The 19,782-nt window shown below is 55.4% G+C and overlaps 1 protein-coding gene across 1 annotated transcript in view; it reads left to right on the forward strand.

Moving 5' to 3' along the window:
- Positions 1-19,782, forward strand: part of LOC147718003 (uncharacterized) — a 124,594-nt gene that overhangs the window by 85,483 nt on the left and 19,329 nt on the right. The window lies entirely within an intron of this gene.

The following is a 19,782-nucleotide window of genomic DNA, read 5'->3' on the forward strand; positions in this document are numbered from 1 at the left end:
TCTCACTGGAGAGGGACTGTGTCTGGAGGAGACTGATCTCACTGGTAAGAGACTGTGTCTGGAGGAGACTGATCTCACTGGCGAGAGACTGTGTCTGGAGGAGACTGATCTCACTGGCGAGGGACTGTGTCTGGAGGAGACTGATCTCACTGGCGAGGGACTGTGTCTGGAGGAGACTGATCTCACTGGCGAGGGACTGTGTCTGGAGGAGACTGATCTCACTGGCGAGGGACTGTGTCTGGAGGAGACTGATCTCACTGGCGAGGGACTGTGTCTGGAGGAGACTGATCTCACTGGAGAGGGACTGTGTCTGGAGGAGACTGATCTCACTGGTAAGAGACTGTGTCTGGAGGAGACTGATCTCACTGGCGAGAGACTGTGTCTGGAGGAGACTGATCTCACTGGCGAGGGACTGTGTCTGGAGGAGACTGATCTCACTGGCGAGGGACTGTGTCTGGAGGAGACTGATCTCACTGGCGAGGGACTGTGTCTGGAGGAGACTGATCTCACTGGGGAGGGACTGTGTCTGGAGGAGACTGATCTCACTGGTAAGAGACTGTGTCTGGAGGAGACTGATCTCACTGGCGAGAGACTGTGTCTGGAGGAGACTGATCTCACTGGAGAGGGACTGTGTCTGGAGGAGACTGATCTCACTGGCGAGGGACTGTGTCTGGAGGAGACTGATCTCACTGGCGAGGGACTGTGTCTGGAGGAGACTGATCTCACTGGAGAGGGACTGTGTCTGGAGGAGACTGATCTCACTGGTAAGAGACTGTGTCTGCAGGAGACTGATATCACTGGTGAGAGACTGTGTCTGAAGGAGACTGATCTCACAGGCGAGAGACTGTGTCAGGAGGAGAATGATCTCACTGGTAAGAGACTGTGTCTGGAGGAGAATGATCTCACTGGTAAGAGACTAAGTCTGGAGGAGAATGATCTCACTGGTAAGAGACTGTGTCTGGAGGAGACTGATCTCACTGGTAAGAGACTGTGTCAGGAGGAGAATGATCTCACTGGTAAGAGACTGTGTCTGGAGGAGAATGATCTCACTGGCAAGAGACTGTGTCTGGAGGAGACTGATCTCACTGGTAAGAGACTGTGTCTGGAGGAGAATGATCTCACTGGTAAGAGACTGTGTCTGGAGGAGACTGATCTCACTGGTAAGAGACTGTGTCAGGAGGAGAATGATCTCACTGGTAAGAGACTGTGTCTGGAGGAGAATGATCTCACTGGTAAGAGACTGTGTCTGGAGGAGAATGATCTCACTGGCAAGAGACTGTGTCTGGGGGAGAATGATCTCACTGGCAAGAGACTGTGTCTGGGGGAGACTGATCTCACTGGTAAGAGACTGTGTCTGGAGGAGAATGATCTCACTGGTAAGAGGCTGTGTCAGGAGGAGACTGATCTCACTGGTAAGAGACTGTGTCTGGAGGAGAATGATCTCACTGGTAAGAGACTGTGTCTGGAGGAGACTGATCTCACTGGTAAGAGACTGTGTCAGGAGGAGAATGATCTCACTGGTAAGAGACTGTGTCTGGAGGAGAATGATCTCACTGGCCAGAGACTGTGTCTGGAGGAGAATGATCTCACTGGTAAGAGACTGTGTCTGGAGGAGACTGATCTCACTGGTAAGAGACTGTGTCAGGAGGAGAATGATCTCACTGGTAAGAGACTGTGTCTGGAGGAGAATGATCTCACTGATAAGAGACTGTGTCTGGAGGAGAATGATCTCACTGGTAAGAGACTGTGTCTGGAGGAGAATGATCTCACTGGTAAGAGACTGTGTCTGGAGGAGACTGATCTCACTGGTAAGAGACTGTGTCTGGAGGAGAATGATCTCACTGGTAAGAGACTGTGTCTGGAGGAGACTGATCTCACTGGTAAGAGACTGTGTCTGGAGGAGAATGATCTCACTGGTAAGAGACTGTGTCTGGAGGAGACTGATCTCACTGGTAAGAGACTGTGTCTGGAGGAGAATGATCTCACTGGTAAGAGACTGTGTCTGGAGGAGAATGATCTCACTGGCAAGAGACTGTGTCTGGAGGAGACTGATCTCACTGGTAAGAGACTGTGTCAGGAGGAGAATGATCTCACTGGTAAGAGACTGTGTCTGGAGGAGAATGATCTCACTGGTAAGAGACTGTGTCTGGAGGAGACTGAAATCACTGGTAAGAGACTGTGTCTGGAGGAGAATGATCTCACTGGTAAGAGACTGTGTCTGGAGGAGAATGATCTCACTGGTAAGAGACTGTGTCTGGAGGAGAATGATCTCACTGGCCAGAGACTGTGTCTGGAGGAGAATGATCTCACTGGTAAGAGACTGTGTCTGGAGGAGAATGATCTCACTGGTAAGAGACTGTGTCTGGAGGAGAATGATCTCACTGGTAAGAGACTGTGTCTGGAGGAGACTGATCTAACTGGCAAGAGACTGTCTGGAGGAGACTGATCTCACTGGTAAGAGACTGTGTCTGAAGGAGACTGATCTCACAGGCGAGAGACTGTGTCAGGAGGAGAATGATCTCACTGGCCAGAGACTGTGTCTGGAGGATACTGAAATCACTGGTAAGAGACTGTGTCTGGAGGAGACCGAAATCACTGGTAAGAGACTGTCTCTGGAGGAGACTGATCTCACTGGTAAGAGACTGTGTCTGGAGGAGAATAATCTCACTGGCTAGAGACTGTGTCTGGAGGAGACTGATCTCACTGGTGAGAGACTGTGTCTGGAGGAGAATGATCTCACTGGTAAGAGACTGTGTCTGGAGGAGAATGATCTCACTGGCGAGAGACTGTGCCTGGAGGAGACTGATCTCACTGGTGAGAGACTGTGTCTGGAGGAGACCGAAATAACTGGTACGAGACTGTGTCTGGAGGAGACCGAAATCACTGGTAAGAGACTGTGTCTGGAGGAGACTGATCTCACTGGTAAGAGACTGTGTCTGAAGGAGACTGATCTCACAGGCGAGAGACTGTGTCTGGAGGAGACCGAAATCCCTGGTAAGAGACTGTGTCTGGAGGAGACCGAAATCACTGGTAAGAGACTGTCTCTGGAGGAGACTGATCTCACTGGTAAGAGACTGTGTCTGGAGGAGACCGAAATCACTGGTAAGAGACTGTGTCTGGAGGAGAATGATCTCACTGGTAAGAGACTGTGTCTGGAGGAGACCGAAATCACTGGTAAGAGACTGTGTCTGGAGGAGACCGAAATCACTGGTAAGAGACTGTGTCTGGAGGAGACTGATCTCACTGGTAAGAGACTGTGTCAGGAGGAGAATGATCTCACTGGTAAGAGACTGTGTCTGGAGGAGAATGATCTCACTGGTAAGAGACTGTGTCTGGAGGAGACTGAAATCACTGGTAAGAGACTGTGTCTGGAGGAGAATGATCTCACTGGTAAGAGACTGTGTCTGGAGGAGAATGATCTCACTGGTAAGAGACTGTGTCTGGAGGAGAATGATCTCACTGGCCAGAGACTGTGTCTGGAGGAGAATGATCTCACTGGTAAGAGACTGTGTCTGGAGGAGAATGATCTCACTGGTAAGAGACTGTGTCTGGAGGAGAATGATCTCACTGGTAAGAGACTGTGTCTGGAGGAGACTGATCTAACTGGCAAGAGACTGTCTGGAGGAGACTGATCTCACTGGTAAGAGACTGTGTCTGAAGGAGACTGATCTCACAGGCGAGAGACTGTGTCAGGAGGAGAATGATCTCACTGGCCAGAGACTGTGTCTGGAGGATACTGAAATCACTGGTAAGAGACTGTGTCTGGAGGAGACCGAAATCACTGGTAAGAGACTGTCTCTGGAGGAGACTGATCTCACTGGTAAGAGACTGTGTCTGGAGGAGAATGATCTCACTGGCTAGAGACTGTGTCTGGAGGAGACTGATCTCACTGGTGAGAGACTGTGTCTGGAGGAGAATGATCTCACTGGTAAGAGACTGTGTCTGGAGGAGAATGATCTCACTGGCGAGAGACTGTGCCTGGAGGAGACTGATCTCACTGGTGAGAGACTGTGTCTGGAGGAGACCGAAATAACTGGTACGAGACTGTGTCTGGAGGAGACCGAAATCACTGGTAAGAGACTGTGTCTGGAGGAGACTGATCTCACTGGTAAGAGACTGTGTCTGAAGGAGACTGATCTCACAGGCGAGAGACTGTGTCTGGAGGAGACCGAAATCCCTGGTAAGAGACTGTGTCTGGAGGAGACCGAAATCACTGGTAAGAGACTGTCTCTGGAGGAGACTGATCTCACTGGTAAGAGACTGTGTCTGGAGGAGACCGAAATCACTGGTAAGAGACTGTGTCTGGAGGAGAATGATCTCACTGGTAAGAGACTGTGTCTGGAGGAGACCGAAATCACTGGTAAGAGACTGTGTCTGGAGGAGACCGAAATCACTGGTAAGAGACTGTGTCTGGAGGAGACTGATCTCACTGGTAAGAGACTGTGTCTGAAGGAGACTGATCTCAAAGGCGAGAGACTGTGTCTGGAGGAGACCGAAATCACTGGTAAGAGACTGTGTCTGGAGGAGACCGAAATTACTGGTAAGAGACAGTCTCTGGAGGAGACTGATCTCACTGGTAAGAGACTGTGTCTGGAGGAGAATGATCTCACTGGCTAGAGACTGTGTCTGGAGGAGAATGATCTCACTGTCGAGAGACTGTGTCTGGAGGAAAATGATCTCACTGGTAAAAGACTGTCTGGAGGAGACTGATCTCACTGGCAAGAGACTGTCTGGAGGAGACTGATCTCACTGGTGAGGGACTGTCTGGAGGAGACTGATCTCACTGGTGAGAGACTGTGTCTGGAGGAGACTGATCTCACAGGCGAGAGACTTTGTCTGGAGGAGAATGATCTCACTGGCAAGGGACTGTGTCTGGAGGAGAATGATCTCACTGGCGAGAGACTGTGTCTGGAGTAGACTGATCTCACTGGCGAGAGACTGTGTCTGGAGGAGAATGATCTCACTGGCTAGAGACTGTGTCTGGAGGAGACTGATCTCACTGGCGAGAGACTGTGTCTGGAGGAGACTGATCTCACTGGCGAGAGACTGTGTCTGGAGGAGACTGATCTCACTGGCAAGAGACTGTGTCTTGAGGAGAATGATCTCACTGGCAAGGGACTGTGTCTGGAGGAGAATGATCTCACTGGCTAGAGACTGTGTCTGGAGGAGACTGATCTCACTGGCGAGAGACTGTGTCTGGAGGAGAATGATCTCACTGGCTAGAGACTGTGTCTGGAGGAGACTGATCTCACTGGCGAGAGACTGTGTCTGGAGGAGACTGATCTCACTGGCGAGAGACTGTGTCTGGAGGAGACTGATCTCACTGGCGAGAGACTGTGTCTGGAGGAGACTGATCTCACTGGCGAGAGACTGTGTCTGGAGGAGAATGATCTCACTGGCAAGGGACTGTGTCTGGAGGAGAATGATCTCACTGGCTAGAGACTGTGTCTGGAGGAGACTGATCTCACTGGCGAGAGACTGTGTCTGGAGGAGAATGATCTCACTGGCAAGGGACTGTGTCTGGAGGAGAATGATCTCACTGGCAAGGGACTGTGTCTGGAGGAGAATGATCTCACTGGCTAGAGACTGTGTCTGGAGGAGACTGAGACTGATCTCACTGGTGAGAGACTGTGTCAGGAGGAGAATGATCTCACTGGTAAGAGACTGTGTCTGGAGGAGAATGATCTCACTGGCGAGAGACTGTGTCTGGACGAGACTGATCTCACTGGTAAGAGACTGTGTCTGGACGAGACTGACCTCACTGGTAAAAGACTGTCTCTGGAGGAGACCGAAATCACTGGTAAGAGACTGTGTCTGGAGGAGAATTATCTCACTGGTAAGAGACTGTGTCTGGAGGTGAATGATCTCACTGGTAAGAGACTGTTTGGAGGAGACTGATCTCACTGGTAAGAGACTGTGTCTGGAGGAGAATGATCTCACTCGCAAGAGACTGTGTCTGGACGAGACTGACCTCACTGGCGAGAGACTGTGTCTGGAGGAGACTGATCTCACTGGCGAGAGACTGTGTCTGGAGGAGACTGATCTCACTGGCGAGAGACTGTGTCTGGAGGAGACTGATCTCACTGGCGAGGGACTGTGTCTGGAGGAGACTGATCTCACTGGCGAGGGACTGTGTCTGGAGGAGACCGATCTCACTGGTAAGAGACTGTGTCTGGAGGAGACTGATCTCACTGGTAAGAGACTGTGTCTGGAGGAGACTGATCTCACTGGCGAGGGACTGTGTCTGGAGGAGACTGATCTCACTGGCGAGGGACTGTGTCTGGAGGAGACTGATCTCACTGGCGAGGGACTGTGTCTGGAGGAGACTGATCTCACTGGAGAGAGACTGTGTCTGGAGGAGACTGATCTCATTGGCGAGAGACTGTGTCTGGAGGAGAATGATCTCACTGGCGAGAGACTGTGTCTGGAGGAGACTGATCTCACTGGCGAGAGACTGTGTCTGGAGGAGAATGATCTCACTGGCAAGGGACTGTGTCTGGAGGAGAATGATCTCACTGGCTAGAGACTGTGTCTGGAGGAGACTGATCTCACTGGCGAGAGACTGTGTCTGGAGGAAAATGATCTCACTGGCTAGAGACTGTGTCTGGAGGAGACTGATCTCACTGGCGAGAGACTGTGTCTGGAGGAGACTGATCTCACTGGCGAGAGACTGTGTCTGGAGGAGACTGATCTCACTGGCGAGAGACTGTGTCTGGAGGAGAATGATCTCACTGGCAAGGGACTGTGTCTGGAGGAGAATGATCTCACTGGCTAGAGACTGTGTCTGGAGGAGACTGATCTCACTGGCGAGAGACTGTGTCTGGAGGAGAATGATCTCACTGGCAAGGGACTGTGTCTGGAGGAGAATGATCTCACTGGCAAGGGACTGTGTCTGGAGGAGAATGATCTCACTGGCTAGAGACTGTGTCTGGAGGAGACTGAGACTGATCTCACTGGTGAGAGACTGTGTCAGGAGGAGAATGATCTCACTGGTAAGAGACTGTGTCTGGAGGAGAATGATCTCACTGGCGAGAGACTGTGTCTGGACGAGACTGATCTCACTGGTAAGAGACTGTGTCTGGACGAGACTGACCTCACTGGTAAAAGACTGTCTCTGGAGGAGACCGAAATCACTGGTAAGAGACTGTGTCTGGAGGAGAATGATCTCACTGGTAAGAGACTGTGTCTGGAGGTGAATGATCTCACTGGTAAGAGACTGTCTGGAGGAGACTGATCTCACTGGTAAGAGACTGTGTCTGGAGGAGAATGATCTCACTCGCAAGAGACTGTGTCTGGACGAGACTGACCTCACTGGCGAGAGACTGTGTCTGGAGGAGACTGATCTCACTGGCGAGAGACTATGTCTGGAGGAGACTGATCTCACTGGCGAGGGACTGTGTCTGGAGGAGACTGATCTCACTGGCGAGAGACTGTGTCTGGAGGAGACTGATCTCACTGGCGAGAGACTGTGTCTGGAGGAGACTGATCTCACTGGCGAGGGACTGTGTCTGGAGGAGACTGATCTCACTGGAGAGGGACTGTGTCTGGAGGAGACTGATCTCACTGGTAAGAGACTGTGTCTGGAGGAGACTGATCTCACTGGCGAGAGACTGTGTCTGGAGGAGACTGATCTCACTGGCGAGGGACTGTGTCTGGAGGAGACTGATCTCACTGGCGAGGGACTGTGTCTGGAGGAGACTGATCTCACTGGCGAGGGACTGTGTCTGGAGGAGACTGATCTCACTGGCGAGGGACTGTGTCTGGAGGAGACTGATCTCACTGGCGAGGGACTGTGTCTGGAGGAGACTGATCTCACTGGAGAGGGACTGTGTCTGGAGGAGACTGATCTCACTGGTAAGAGACTGTGTCTGGAGGAGACTGATCTCACTGGCGAGAGACTGTGTCTGGAGGAGACTGATCTCCCTGGCGAGGGACTGTGTCTGGAGGAGACTGATCTCACTGGCGAGGGACTGTGTCTGGAGGAGACTGATCTCACTGGCGAGGGACTGTGTCTGGAGGAGACTGATCTCACTGGGGAGGGACTGTGTCTGGAGGAGACTGATCTCACTGGTAAGAGACTGTGTCTGGAGGAGACTGATCTCACTGGCGAGAGACTGTGTCTGGAGGAGACTGATCTCACTGGAGAGGGACTGTGTCTGGAGGAGACTGATCTCACTGGCGAGGGACTGTGTCTGGAGGAGACTGATCTCACTGGCGAGGGACTGTGTCTGGAGGAGACTGATCTCACTGGAGAGGGACTGTGTCTGGAGGAGACTGATCTCACTGGTAAGAGACTGTGTCTGCAGGAGACTGATATCACTGGTGAGAGACTGTGTCTGAAGGAGACTGATCTCACAGGCGAGAGACTGTGTCAGGAATAGAATGATCTCACTGGTAAGAGACTGTGTCTGGAGGAGAATGATCTCACTGGTAAGAGACTAAGTCTGGAGGAGAATGATCTCACTGGTAAGAGACTGTGTCTGGAGGAGACTGATCTCACTGGTAAGAGACTGTGTCAGGAGGAGAATGATCTCACTGGTAAGAGACTGTGTCTGGAGGAGAATGATCTCACTGGCAAGAGACTGTGTCTGGAGGAGACTGATCTCACTGGTAAGAGACTGTGTCTGGAGGAGAATGATCTCACTGGTAAGAGACTGTGTCTGGAGGAGACTGATCTCACTGGTAAGAGACTGTGTCAGGAGGAGAATGATCTCACTGGTAAGAGACTGTGTCTGGAGGAGAATGATCTCACTGGTAAGAGACTGTGTCTGGAGGAGAATGATCTCACTGGCAAGAGACTGTGTCTGGGGGAGACTGATCTCACTGGTAAGAGACTGTGTCTGGAGGAGAATGATCTCACTGGTAAGAGACTGTGTCTGGAGGAGACTGATCTCACTGGTAAGAGACTGTGTCAGGAGGAGACTGATCTCACTGGTAAGAGACTGTGTCTGGAGGAGAATGATCTCACTGGTAAGAGACTGTGTCTGGAGGAGACTGATCTCACTGGTAAGAGACTGTGTCAGGAGGAGAATGATCTCACTGGTAAGAGACTGTGTCTGGAGGAGAATGATCTCACTGGCCAGAGACTGTGTCTGGAGGAGAATGATCTCACTGGTAAGAGACTGTGTCTGGAGGAGACTGATCTCACTGGTAAGAGACTGTGTCTGGAGGAGAATGATCTCACTGGCTAGAGACTGTGTCTGGAGGAGACTGATCTCACTGGCGAGAGACTGTGTCTGGAGGAGACTGATCTCACTGGCGAGAGACTGTGTCTGGAGGAGACTGATCTCACTGGCGAGAGACTGTGTCTTGAGGAGAATGATCTCACTGGCAAGGGACTGTGTCTGGAGGAGAATGATCTCACTGGCTAGAGACTGTGTCTGGAGGAGACTGATCTCACTGGCGAGAGACTGTGTCTGGAGGAGAATGATCTCACTGGCTAGAGACTGTGTCTGGAGGAGACTGATCTCACTGGCGAGAGACTGTGTCTGGAGGAGACTGATCTCACTGGCGAGAGACTGTGTCTGGAGGAGACTGATCTCACTGGCGAGAGACTGTGTCTGGAGGAGAATGATCTCACTGGCAAGGGACTGTGTCTGGAGGAGAATGATCTCACTGGCTAGAGACTGTGTCTGGAGGAGACTGATCTCACTGGCGAGAGACTGTGTCTGGAGGAGAATGATCTCACTGGCAAGGGACTGTGTCTGGAGGAGAATGATCTCACTGGCAAGGGACTGTGTCTGGAGGAGAATGATCTCACTGGCTAGAGACTGTGTCTGGAGGAGACTGAGACTGATATCACTGGTGAGAGACTGTGTCAGGAGGAGAATGATCTCACTGGTAAGAGACTGTGTCTGGAGGAGAATGATCTCACTGGCGAGAGACTGTGTCTGGACGAGACTGATCTCACTGGTAAGAGACTGTGTCTGGACGAGACTGACCTCACTGGTAAAAGACTGTCTCTGGAGGAGACCAAAATCACTGGTAAGAGACTGTGTCTGGAGGAGAATGATCTCACTGGTAAGAGACTGTGTCTGGAGGTGAATGATCTCACTGGTAAGAGACTGTCTGGAGGAGACTGATCTCACTGGTAAGAGACTGTGTCTGGAGGAGAATGATCTCACTCGCAAGAGACTGTGTCTGGACGAGACTGACCTCACTGGCGAGAGACTGTGTCTGGAGGAGACTGATCTCACTGGCGAGAGACTGTGTCTGGAGGAGACTGATCTCACTGGCGAGAGACTGTGTCTGGAGGAGACTGATCTCACTGGCGAGGGACTGTGTCTGGAGGAGACTGATCTCACTGGCGAGGGACTGTGTCTGGAGGAGACCGATCTCACTGGTAAGAGACTGTGTCTGGAGGAGACTGATCTCACTGGTAAGAGACTGTGTCTGGAGGAGACTGATCTCACTGGCGAGGGACTGTGTCTGGAGGAGACTGATCTCACTGGCGAGGGACTGTGTCTGGAGGAGACTGATCTCACTGGCGAGGGACTGTGTCTGGAGGAGACTGATCTCACTGGAGAGAGACTGTGTCTGGAGGAGACTGATCTCACTGGCGAGAGACTGTGTCTGGAGGAGAATGATCTCACTGGCGAGAGACTGTGTCTGGAGGAGACTGATCTCACTGGCGAGAGACTGTGTCTGGAGGAGAATGATCTCACTGGCAAGGGACTGTGTCTGGAGGAGAATGATCTCACTGGCTAGAGACTGTGTCTGGAGGAGACTGATCTCACTGGCGAGAGACTGTGTCTGGAGGAGAATGATCTCACTGGCTAGAGACTGTGTCTGGAGGAGACTGATCTCACTGGCGAGAGACTGTGTCTGGAGGAGACTGATCTCACTGGCGAGAGACTGTGTCTGGAGGAGACTGATCTCACTGGCGAGAGACTGTGTCTGGAGGAGAATGATCTCACTGGCAAGGGACTGTGTCTGGAGGAGAATGATCTCACTGGCTAGAGACTGTGTCTGGAGGAGACTGATCTCACTGGCGAGAGACTGTGTCTGGAGGAGAATGATCTCACTGGCAAGGGACTGTGTCTGGAGGAGAATGATCTCACTGGCAAGGGACTGTGTCTGGAGGAGAATGATCTCACTGGCTAGAGACTGTGTCTGGAGGAGACTGAGACTGATCTCACTGGTGAGAGACTGTGTCAGGAGGAGAATGATCTCACTGGTAAGAGACTGTGTCTGGAGGAGAATGATCTCACTGGCGAGAGACTGTGTCTGGACGAGACTGATCTCACTGGTAAGAGACTGTGTCTGGACGAGACTGACCTCACTGGTAAAAGACTGTCTCTGGAGGAGACCGAAATCACTGGTAAGAGACTGTGTCTGGAGGAGAATGATCTCACTGGTAAGAGACTGTGTCTGGAGGTGAATGATCTCACTGGTAAGAGACTGTCTGGAGGAGACTGATCTCACTGGTAAGAGACTGTGTCTGGAGGAGAATGATCTCACTCGCAAGAGACTGTGTCTGGACGAGACTGACCTCACTGGCGAGAGACTGTGTCTGGAGGAGACTGATCTCACTGGCGAGAGACTGTGTCTGGAGGAGACTGATCTCACTGGCGAGGGACTGTGTCTGGAGGAGACTGATCTCACTAGCGAGAGACTGTGTCTGGAGGAGACTGATCTCACTGGCGAGAGACTGTGTCTGGAGGAGACTGATCTCACTGGCGAGGGACTGTGTCTGGAGGAGACTGATCTCACTGGAGAGGGACTGTGTCTGGAGGAGACTGATCTCACTGGTAAGAGACTGTGTCTGGAGGAGACTGATCTCACTGGCGAGAGACTGTGTCTGGAGGAGACTGATCTCACTGGCGAGGGACTGTGTCTGGAGGAGACTGATCTCACTGGCGAGGGACTGTGTCTGGAGGAGACTGATCTCACTGGCGAGGGACTGTGTCTGGAGGAGACTGATCTCACTGGCGAGGGACTGTGTCTGGTGGAGACTGATCTCACTGGCGAGGGACTGTGTCTGGAGGAGACTGATCTCACTGGAGAGGGACTGTGTCTGGAGGAGACTGATCTCACTGGTAAGAGACTGTGTCTGGAGGAGACTGATCTCACTGGCGAGAGACTGTGTCTGGAGGAGACTGATCTCACTGGCGAGGGACTGTGTCTGGAGGAGACTGATCTCACTGGCGAGGGACTGTGTCTGGAGGAGACTGATCTCACTGGCGAGGGACTGTGTCTGGAGGAGACTGATCTCACTGGGGAGGGACTGTGTCTGGAGGAGACTGATCTCACTGGTAAGAGACTGTGTCTGGAGGAGACTGATCTCACTGGCGAGAGACTGTGTCTGGAGGAGACTGATCTCACTGGAGAGGGACTGTGTCTGGAGGAGACTGATCTCACTGGCGAGGGACTGTGTCTGGAGGAGACTGATCTCACTGGCGAGGGACTGTGTCTGGAGGAGACTGATCTCACTGGAGAGGGACTGTGTCTGGAGGAGACTGATCTCACTGGTAAGAGACTGTGTCTGGAGGAGACTGATCTCACTGGCGAGAGACTGTGTCTGGAGGAGACTGATCTCACTGGAGAGGGACTGTGTCTGGAGGAGACTGATCTCACTGGTAAGAGACTGTGTCTGGAGGAGACTGATCTCACTGGCGAGGGACTGTGTCTGGAGGAGACTGATCTCACTGGCGAGGGACTGTGTCTGGAGGAGACTGATCTCACTGGCGAGAGACTGTGTCTGGAGGAGACTGATCTCACTGGCGAGGGACTGTGTCTGGAGGAGACTGATCTCACTGGTAAGAGACTGTGTCTGGAGGAGAATGATCTCACTGGCGAGAGACTGTGTCTGGAGGAGACTGATCTCACTGGCGAGGGACTGTGTCTGGAGGAGACTGATCTCACTGGTAAGAGACTGTGTCTGGAGGAGACTGATCTCACTGGCGAGAGACTGTGTCTGGAGGAGACTGATCTCACTGGAGAGGGACTGTGTCTGGAGGAGACTGATCTCACTGGCGAGGGACTGTGTCTGGAGGAGACTGATCTCACTGGCGAGGGACTGTGTCTGGAGGAGACTGATCTCACTGGAGAGGGACTGTGTCTGGAGGAGACTGATCTCACTGGTAAGAGACTGTGTCTGGAGGAGACTGATCTCACTGGCGAGAGACTGTGTCTGGAGGAGACTGATCTCACTGGAGAGGGACTGTGTCTGGAGGAGACTGATCTCACTGGCGAGAGACTGTGTCTGGAGGAGACTGATCTCACTGGCGAGGGACTGTGTCTGGAGGAGACTGATCTCACTGGTAAGAGACTGTGTCTGGAGGAGAATGATCTCACTGGCGAGAGACTGTGTCTGGAGGAGACTGATCTCACTGGCGAGGGACTGTGTCTGGAGGAGACTGATCTCACTGGAGAGGGACTGTGTCTGGAGGAGACTGATCTCACTGGCGAGAGACTGTGTCTGGAGGAGACTGATCTCACTGGCGAGGGACTGTGTCTGGAGGAGACTGATCTCACTGGTAAGAGACTGTGTCTGGAGGAGAATGATCTCACTGGCGAGAGACTGTGTCTGGAGGAGACTGATCTCACTGGTAAGAGACTGTGTCTGGAGGAGACTGATCTCACTGGCGAGAGACTGTGTCTGGAGGAGACTGATCTCACTGGAGAGGGACTGTGTCTGGAGGAGACTGATCTCACTGGCGAGGGACTGTGTCTGGAGGAGACTGATCTCACTGGCGAGGGACTGTGTCTGGAGGAGACTGATCTCACTGGAGAGGGACTGTGTCTGGAGGAGACTGATCTCACTGGTAAGAGACTGTGTCTGGAGGAGACTGATCTCACTGGCGAGAGACTGTGTCTGGAGGAGACTGATCTCACTGGAGAGGGACTGTGTCTGGAGGAGACTGATCTCACTGGCGAGGGACTGTGGCATCCCTTCCTGCACAAAAACAATCACCCTCGCAATGCAGGCACCGCAGCTACAGGACACAAGGCCGCCTGCACTGGCGCATGGCAGACAATTGTGCGTCAGCGCAGGGAAGAGCACACAGATGTGTCATATTGCTGCTAATACAATGCTTCCCTGCCCTTTTAAAAGGGTGCAGCTCAGTGCAGCCAGATGGCGAAATGTACCGCGCTGCGTTAATTCTTTGTAAATGAGGCCCTGTGTGTCTGGAGGAGGCGCACTCACCTGAACCCCACAAAAAGATGACAGCTGCTCTAGCCGTCACCGGCAGAGACACGGAGTCAGACAAGGGGGGGCACAGCCAGTCTCACTGATGCGGGGTCAGAGGTCCGCAGTGGAGGCTCCGACTGCAAGAAATGGCCATGTCTTCATGAAAGGCAGCCGTAAAACAGAGATGTGGTTTCCATGGTTGCAGAGCGCCTGTCCCCCCGTCATGCCGCCTGTTGCAGACAGGAGTTGGAGCCTCTTCTGGAATCTAATGAGAAAAGACAGGATAGGTTGCGGTGTGAGGGCGGGGAGGGACCGACGATGAGAGCAGGAGCGGGTGGAGCCAAGGCGTGGGGCCCAGAGAGGACAGATAGAAGGGCCGGTGGCTTTTGTGGGCCCAGAATTTTATTGTCAGAAGACCAGGTGGAAGTGAGAGCCCTGGGCTGGATTGACAGAGAGCCATGGGTGGGGAGGGACGGGACCCAGGGCTGGACTGACAGAGGGCCAGGGTGGGGGCTCAGGGGTGGGGGCTCAGGGTTGAATTGACATAGAGGCAGGGTGAGTTGGGGTCCAGGGGTTCATTGACAGAGGGCCTCGGCATGGGCCAGGGGGAGGAGGGGCAAGGGGGGGCGCTTGACCCCACTGGAGCCTTCTTGCCCCCCCTGCGGACACCCATGCTTTTACAGAACCCTTTTATCATAATTCTGGGCCCTGCAGGGAGCAGAGCTGTTCCCTGCCAGAGGCCTCAACTCCCTGATGGGACGCCTTGCACGCCTCGCAGACACTCCCACCCAATGTCATTCTGTCTGTGGCTGATTATCATATACAGAATGACAATGGCCAGTTTGAGTTGCAAAAGCAAACATCCCATCCTGAACCAGTGAGGCTGCTCAGTGGGTTGGGTATGGGCTGCCGAGACCAGCGGACACAGAGCAGTGTTGTGTATACCATGACCGGGCTTTTGTCCATACGGCCAAGAAACGGAACAGGCTCTGCCTCGAGTGCCACTTGACATCACCACTGCTAAAGGTGGTACAGAAATACACAACCCCCTTCAATCTCGTGCTCAATGGCTTTCTGGTTCGTGCAGTCCGTTCTTTAATCAGCCATAGGTGAAAGTGCAGGCTGCATTCTAAGCGGAAGTGGCAAACTAGGTCTGGACACCAAGACCTATTTTAACACTGTGTAGCCTGATAGCAAGGGGTTTTCTGAATGAAGATCTGGGTGGGTTGGGGGGGGTGATGCATTATCCTCCCAAGTCAAAAATTTAGGTTGCAGCCCGGATTTCAGATCCCACTAAAACGTACACAGTCTTGTGTCAATAACATATCTATCTGCCAAAATGCACCCTATCATGTCTGGCAGGACGTCCCGACCCTGTGTTTCACTGCCTTATATCCCTCTGCAACAAGCATTTGCATAGCCAATAGGTCTCTCCTCTGGGACCTGCTGCATAACTATACACTTATAAGGTCCCAAAGGCGAGACCTATTGGCTATGCCAATGCTTGTTTTTCTCAGCTTGGCCTGAGCATTACCAGCTCCTGATTGTCTGCCATTTTAGCCCCGCCCCTATTGATTAACATTAGCCATGCCCCTTCATTTGCCAGTTTAGCCCCCTCAGAAAAATTTCTGCGGACGCCCACAGGCCTGGGTGAATGAGGGCTGGACCAACAATCGATTCGAGGTGGGTGGGGCCTAGGGGTGAATTGACAGTGGGCCCAAGGCTGGATTGATGGACGGCGCAGGTTGGGGGGAGCGCTCAGGGGTGGACCGACAAAGGGCGCAGGTTGCGTGAGGGCCCAAGGCTGGATTGATGGACGGCGCAGGTTGGGGGGAGCGCTCAGCGGTGGACCGACAAAGTGCGCAGGTTGGGTGGGGGCCCATGGCTGGATTGATGGACGGCGCAGGTTGGGGAGAGCGCTCAGGGTGGACCGACAAAGGGCGCAGGTTGGGTGGGGGCCCAAGGCTGGATTGATGGACGGCGCAGGTTGGGGGGAGCGCTCAGGGGTGGACCGACAAAGGGCGCAGGTTGGGTGGGGGCCCATGGCTGGATTGATGGACGGCGCAGGTTGGGGGGAGCGCTCAGGGGTGGACCGGTAAAGGGCACAGGTTGGGTGGGGGCCCAAGTTTGGATTGATGGACGGCGCAGGTTGGGGGGAACGCTCAGGGGTGGACCGGTAAAGGGCACAGGTTGGGTGGGGCCCAAGGCTGGATTGATGGACGGCGCAGTTTGGGGAGAGCGCTCAGGGGTGGACCGACAAAGGGCGCAGGTTGGGTGGGGGCCCAAGGCTGGATTGATGGACGGCGCAGGTTGGGGAGAGCGCTCAGGGGTGGACCGACAAAGGGCGCAGGTTGGGTGGGTGCCCAAGGCTGGATTGATGGGCGGCGCAGGTTGGGGGGAGCGCTCAGGGGTGGACCGACAATGGGCGCAGGTTGGGTGGGGGCCCAAGGCTGGATTGATGGGCGGCGCAGGTTGGGGGGAGCGCTCAGGGGTGGACCGACAATGGGCGCAGGTTGGGTGGGGGCCCAAGGCTGGATTGATGGACGGCGCAGGTTGGGGAGAGCGCTCAGGGGTGGACCGACAAAGGGCGCAGGTTGGGTGGGGGCCCATGGCTGGATTGATGGACGGCGCAGGTTGGGGGGAGCGCTCAGGGGTGGACCGACAAAGGGCGCAGGTTGGGTGGGGGCCCAAGGCTGGATTGATGGGCGGCGCAGGTTGGGGGGAGCGCTCAGGGGTGGACCGACAATGGGCGCAGGTTGGGTGGGGGCCCAAGGCTGGATTGATGGGCGGCGCAGGTTGGGGGGAGCGCTCAGGGGTGGACCGACAATGGGCGCAGGTTGGGTGGGGGCCCAAGGCTGGATTGATGGACGGGGCAGGTTGGGGGGAACGCTCAGGGGTGGACCGGTAAAGGGCACAGGTTGGGTGGGGGCCCAAGGCTGGATTGATGGACGGCGCAGGTTGGGGAGAGCGCTCAGGGGTGGACCGACAAAGGGCGCAGGTTGGGTGGGGGCCCAAGGCTGGATTGATGGACGGGGCAGGTTGGGGGGAACGCTCAGGGGTGGACCGGTAAAGGGCACAGGTTGGGTGGGGGCCCAAGGCTGGATTGATGGGCGGCGCAGGTTGGGGGGAGCGCTCAGGGGTGGACCGACAATGGGCGCAGGTTGGGTGGGGGCCCAAGGCTGGATTGATGGACGGGGCAGGTTGGGGGGAACGCTCAGGGGTGGACCGGTAAAGGGCACAGGTTGGGTGGGGGCCCAAGGCTGGATTGATGGACGGCGCAGGTTGGGGGGAGCGCTCAGGGGTGGACCGACAAAGTGCGCAGGTTGGGTGGGGGCCCAAGGCTGGATTGATGGACGGGGCAGGTTGGGGGGAACGCTCAGGGGTGGACCGGTAAAGGGCACAGGTTGGGTGGGGGCCCAAGGCTGGATTGATGGACGGCGCAGGTTGGGGGGAGCGCTCAGGGGTGGACCGACAAAGTGCGCAGGTTGGGTGGGGGCCCATGGCTGGATTGATGGACGGCGCAGGTTGGGGGGAGCGCTCAGGGGTGGACCGACAATGGGCGCAGGTTGGGTGGGGGCCCAAGGCTGGATTGATGGACGGCGCAGGTTGGGGGGAGCGCTCAGGGGTGGACCGACAATGGGCGCAGGTTGGGTGGGGGCCCAAGGCTGGATTGATGGACGGGGCAGGTTGGGGGGAACGCTCAGGGGTGGACCGGTAAAGGGCACAGGTTGGGTGGGGGCCCAAGGCTGGATTGATGGACGGCGCAGGTTGGGGGGAACGCTCAGGGGTGGACCGGTAAAGGGCACAGGTTGGGTGGGGGCCCAAGGCTGGATTGATGGACGGCGCAGGTTGGGGGGAGCGCTCAGGGGTGGACCGACAAAGTGCGCAGGTTGGGTGGGGGCCCAAGGCTGGATTGATGGACGGCGCAGGTTGGGGGGAGCGCTCAGGGGTGGACCGACAATGGGCGCAGGTTGGGTGGGGGCCCAAGGCTGGATTGATGGACGGGGCAGGTTGGGGGGAACGCTCAGGGGTGGACCGGTAAAGGGCACAGGTTGGGTGGGGGCCCAAGGCTGGATTGATGGACGGGGCAGGTTGGGGGGAACGCTCAGGGGTGGACCGGTAAAGGGCGCAGGTCGGGTGGGGGCCCATGGCTGGATTGATGGACGGCACAGGTTGGGGAGAGCGCTCAGGGGTGGACCGACAAAGTGCGCAGGTTGGGTGGGGGCCCAAGGCTGGATTGATGGACGGGGCAGGTTGGGGGGAACGCTCAGGGGTGGACCGGTAAAGGGCACAGGTTGGGTGGGGGCCCAAGGCTGGATTGATGGACGGCGCAGGTTGGGGGGAACGCTCAGGGGTGGACCGGTAAAGGGCACAGGTTGGGTGGGGGCCCAAGGCTGGATTGATGGACGGCGCAGGTTGGGGGGAGCGCTCAGGGGTGGACCGACAATGGGCGCAGGTTGGGTGGGGGCCCAAGGCTGGATTGATGGACGGGGCAGGTTGGGGCGAACGCTCAGGGGTGGACCGGTAAAGGGCACAGGTTGGGTGGGGGCCCAAGGCTGGATTGATGGACGGCGCAGGTTGGGGGGAGCGCTCAGGGGTGGACTGACAAAGTGCGCAGGTTGGGTGGGGGCCCAAGGCTGGATTGATGGACGGGGCAGGTTGGGGGGAACGCTCAGGGGTGGACCGGTAAAGGGCACAGGTTGGGTGGGGGCCCAAGGCTGGATTGATGGACGGCGCAGGTTGGGGGGAGCGCTCAGGGGTGGACCGACAAAGGGCGCAGGTTGGGTGGGGGCCCAAGGCTGGGTTGATGGACGGCGCAGGTTGGGGGGAGCGCTCAGGGGTGGACCGACAAAGGGCGCAGGTTGGGTGGGGGCCCAAGGCTGGATTGATGGACGGCGCAGGTTGGGGCGAACGCTCAGGGGTGGACCGGTAAAGGGCACAGGTTGGGTGGGGGCCCAAGGCTGGATTGATGGACGGCGCAGGCTGGGGGCAGCGCTCAGGGATGGACCGACAAAGGGCGCAGGTTGGGTGGGGGCCCAAGGCTGGATTGATGGACGGCGCAGGCTGGGGGGAGCGCTCAGGGGTGGGCCGACAAAGGACACAGGTTGGGTGGGGGCCCAAGCATGGATTTGCAACAGGCCTCCGTGGGGTTGACAGAGGCCTCCATCCTGCACAAGGCCGCAGCCACATCTGGCCACCCCCACAGTCCTCCAGTGTCGGGTCATGTGCCAGTACTGGTGCATCCATCACCCCCCTCCCTGCCTGGTCGGACTCGCTGCACTATCCACCTCCCTTTACTTAGGAAGGGCGCCTTTCTTGGCGCCGTCATCTAACTAGAGAATCATTTGGAAAAAGCGTAATCCTGCATCTCCCTGGCAGGGGGGCGAGTGGGCCAACCCTCGCGAGAGGCCGTCGGGCTCCCAGGACAACCAATATATCTCCATCTAACACAACCCTCGGCGCTGTCACAGAGCCAACTCACAGTGCCAGAGGCAGGGCGGATTTAGCACCGGTGCTTTCCCTTCACCCCTCCACCCTCATGACCTCCTCCTCGGATGCCCTCACTACCACCTGGCAAAAGCGCCCCCCCCCCCCATCTCACCAGAGCCCCTACCTCACATTCACCTAATTTATTTTTTAAAGTGCTG

The sequence above is a fragment of the Lissotriton vulgaris genome, chromosome 5 (assembly GCF_964263255.1).
Source record: "Lissotriton vulgaris chromosome 5, aLisVul1.2, whole genome shotgun sequence".
NCBI lineage: Eukaryota > Metazoa > Chordata > Amphibia > Caudata > Salamandridae > Lissotriton > Lissotriton vulgaris.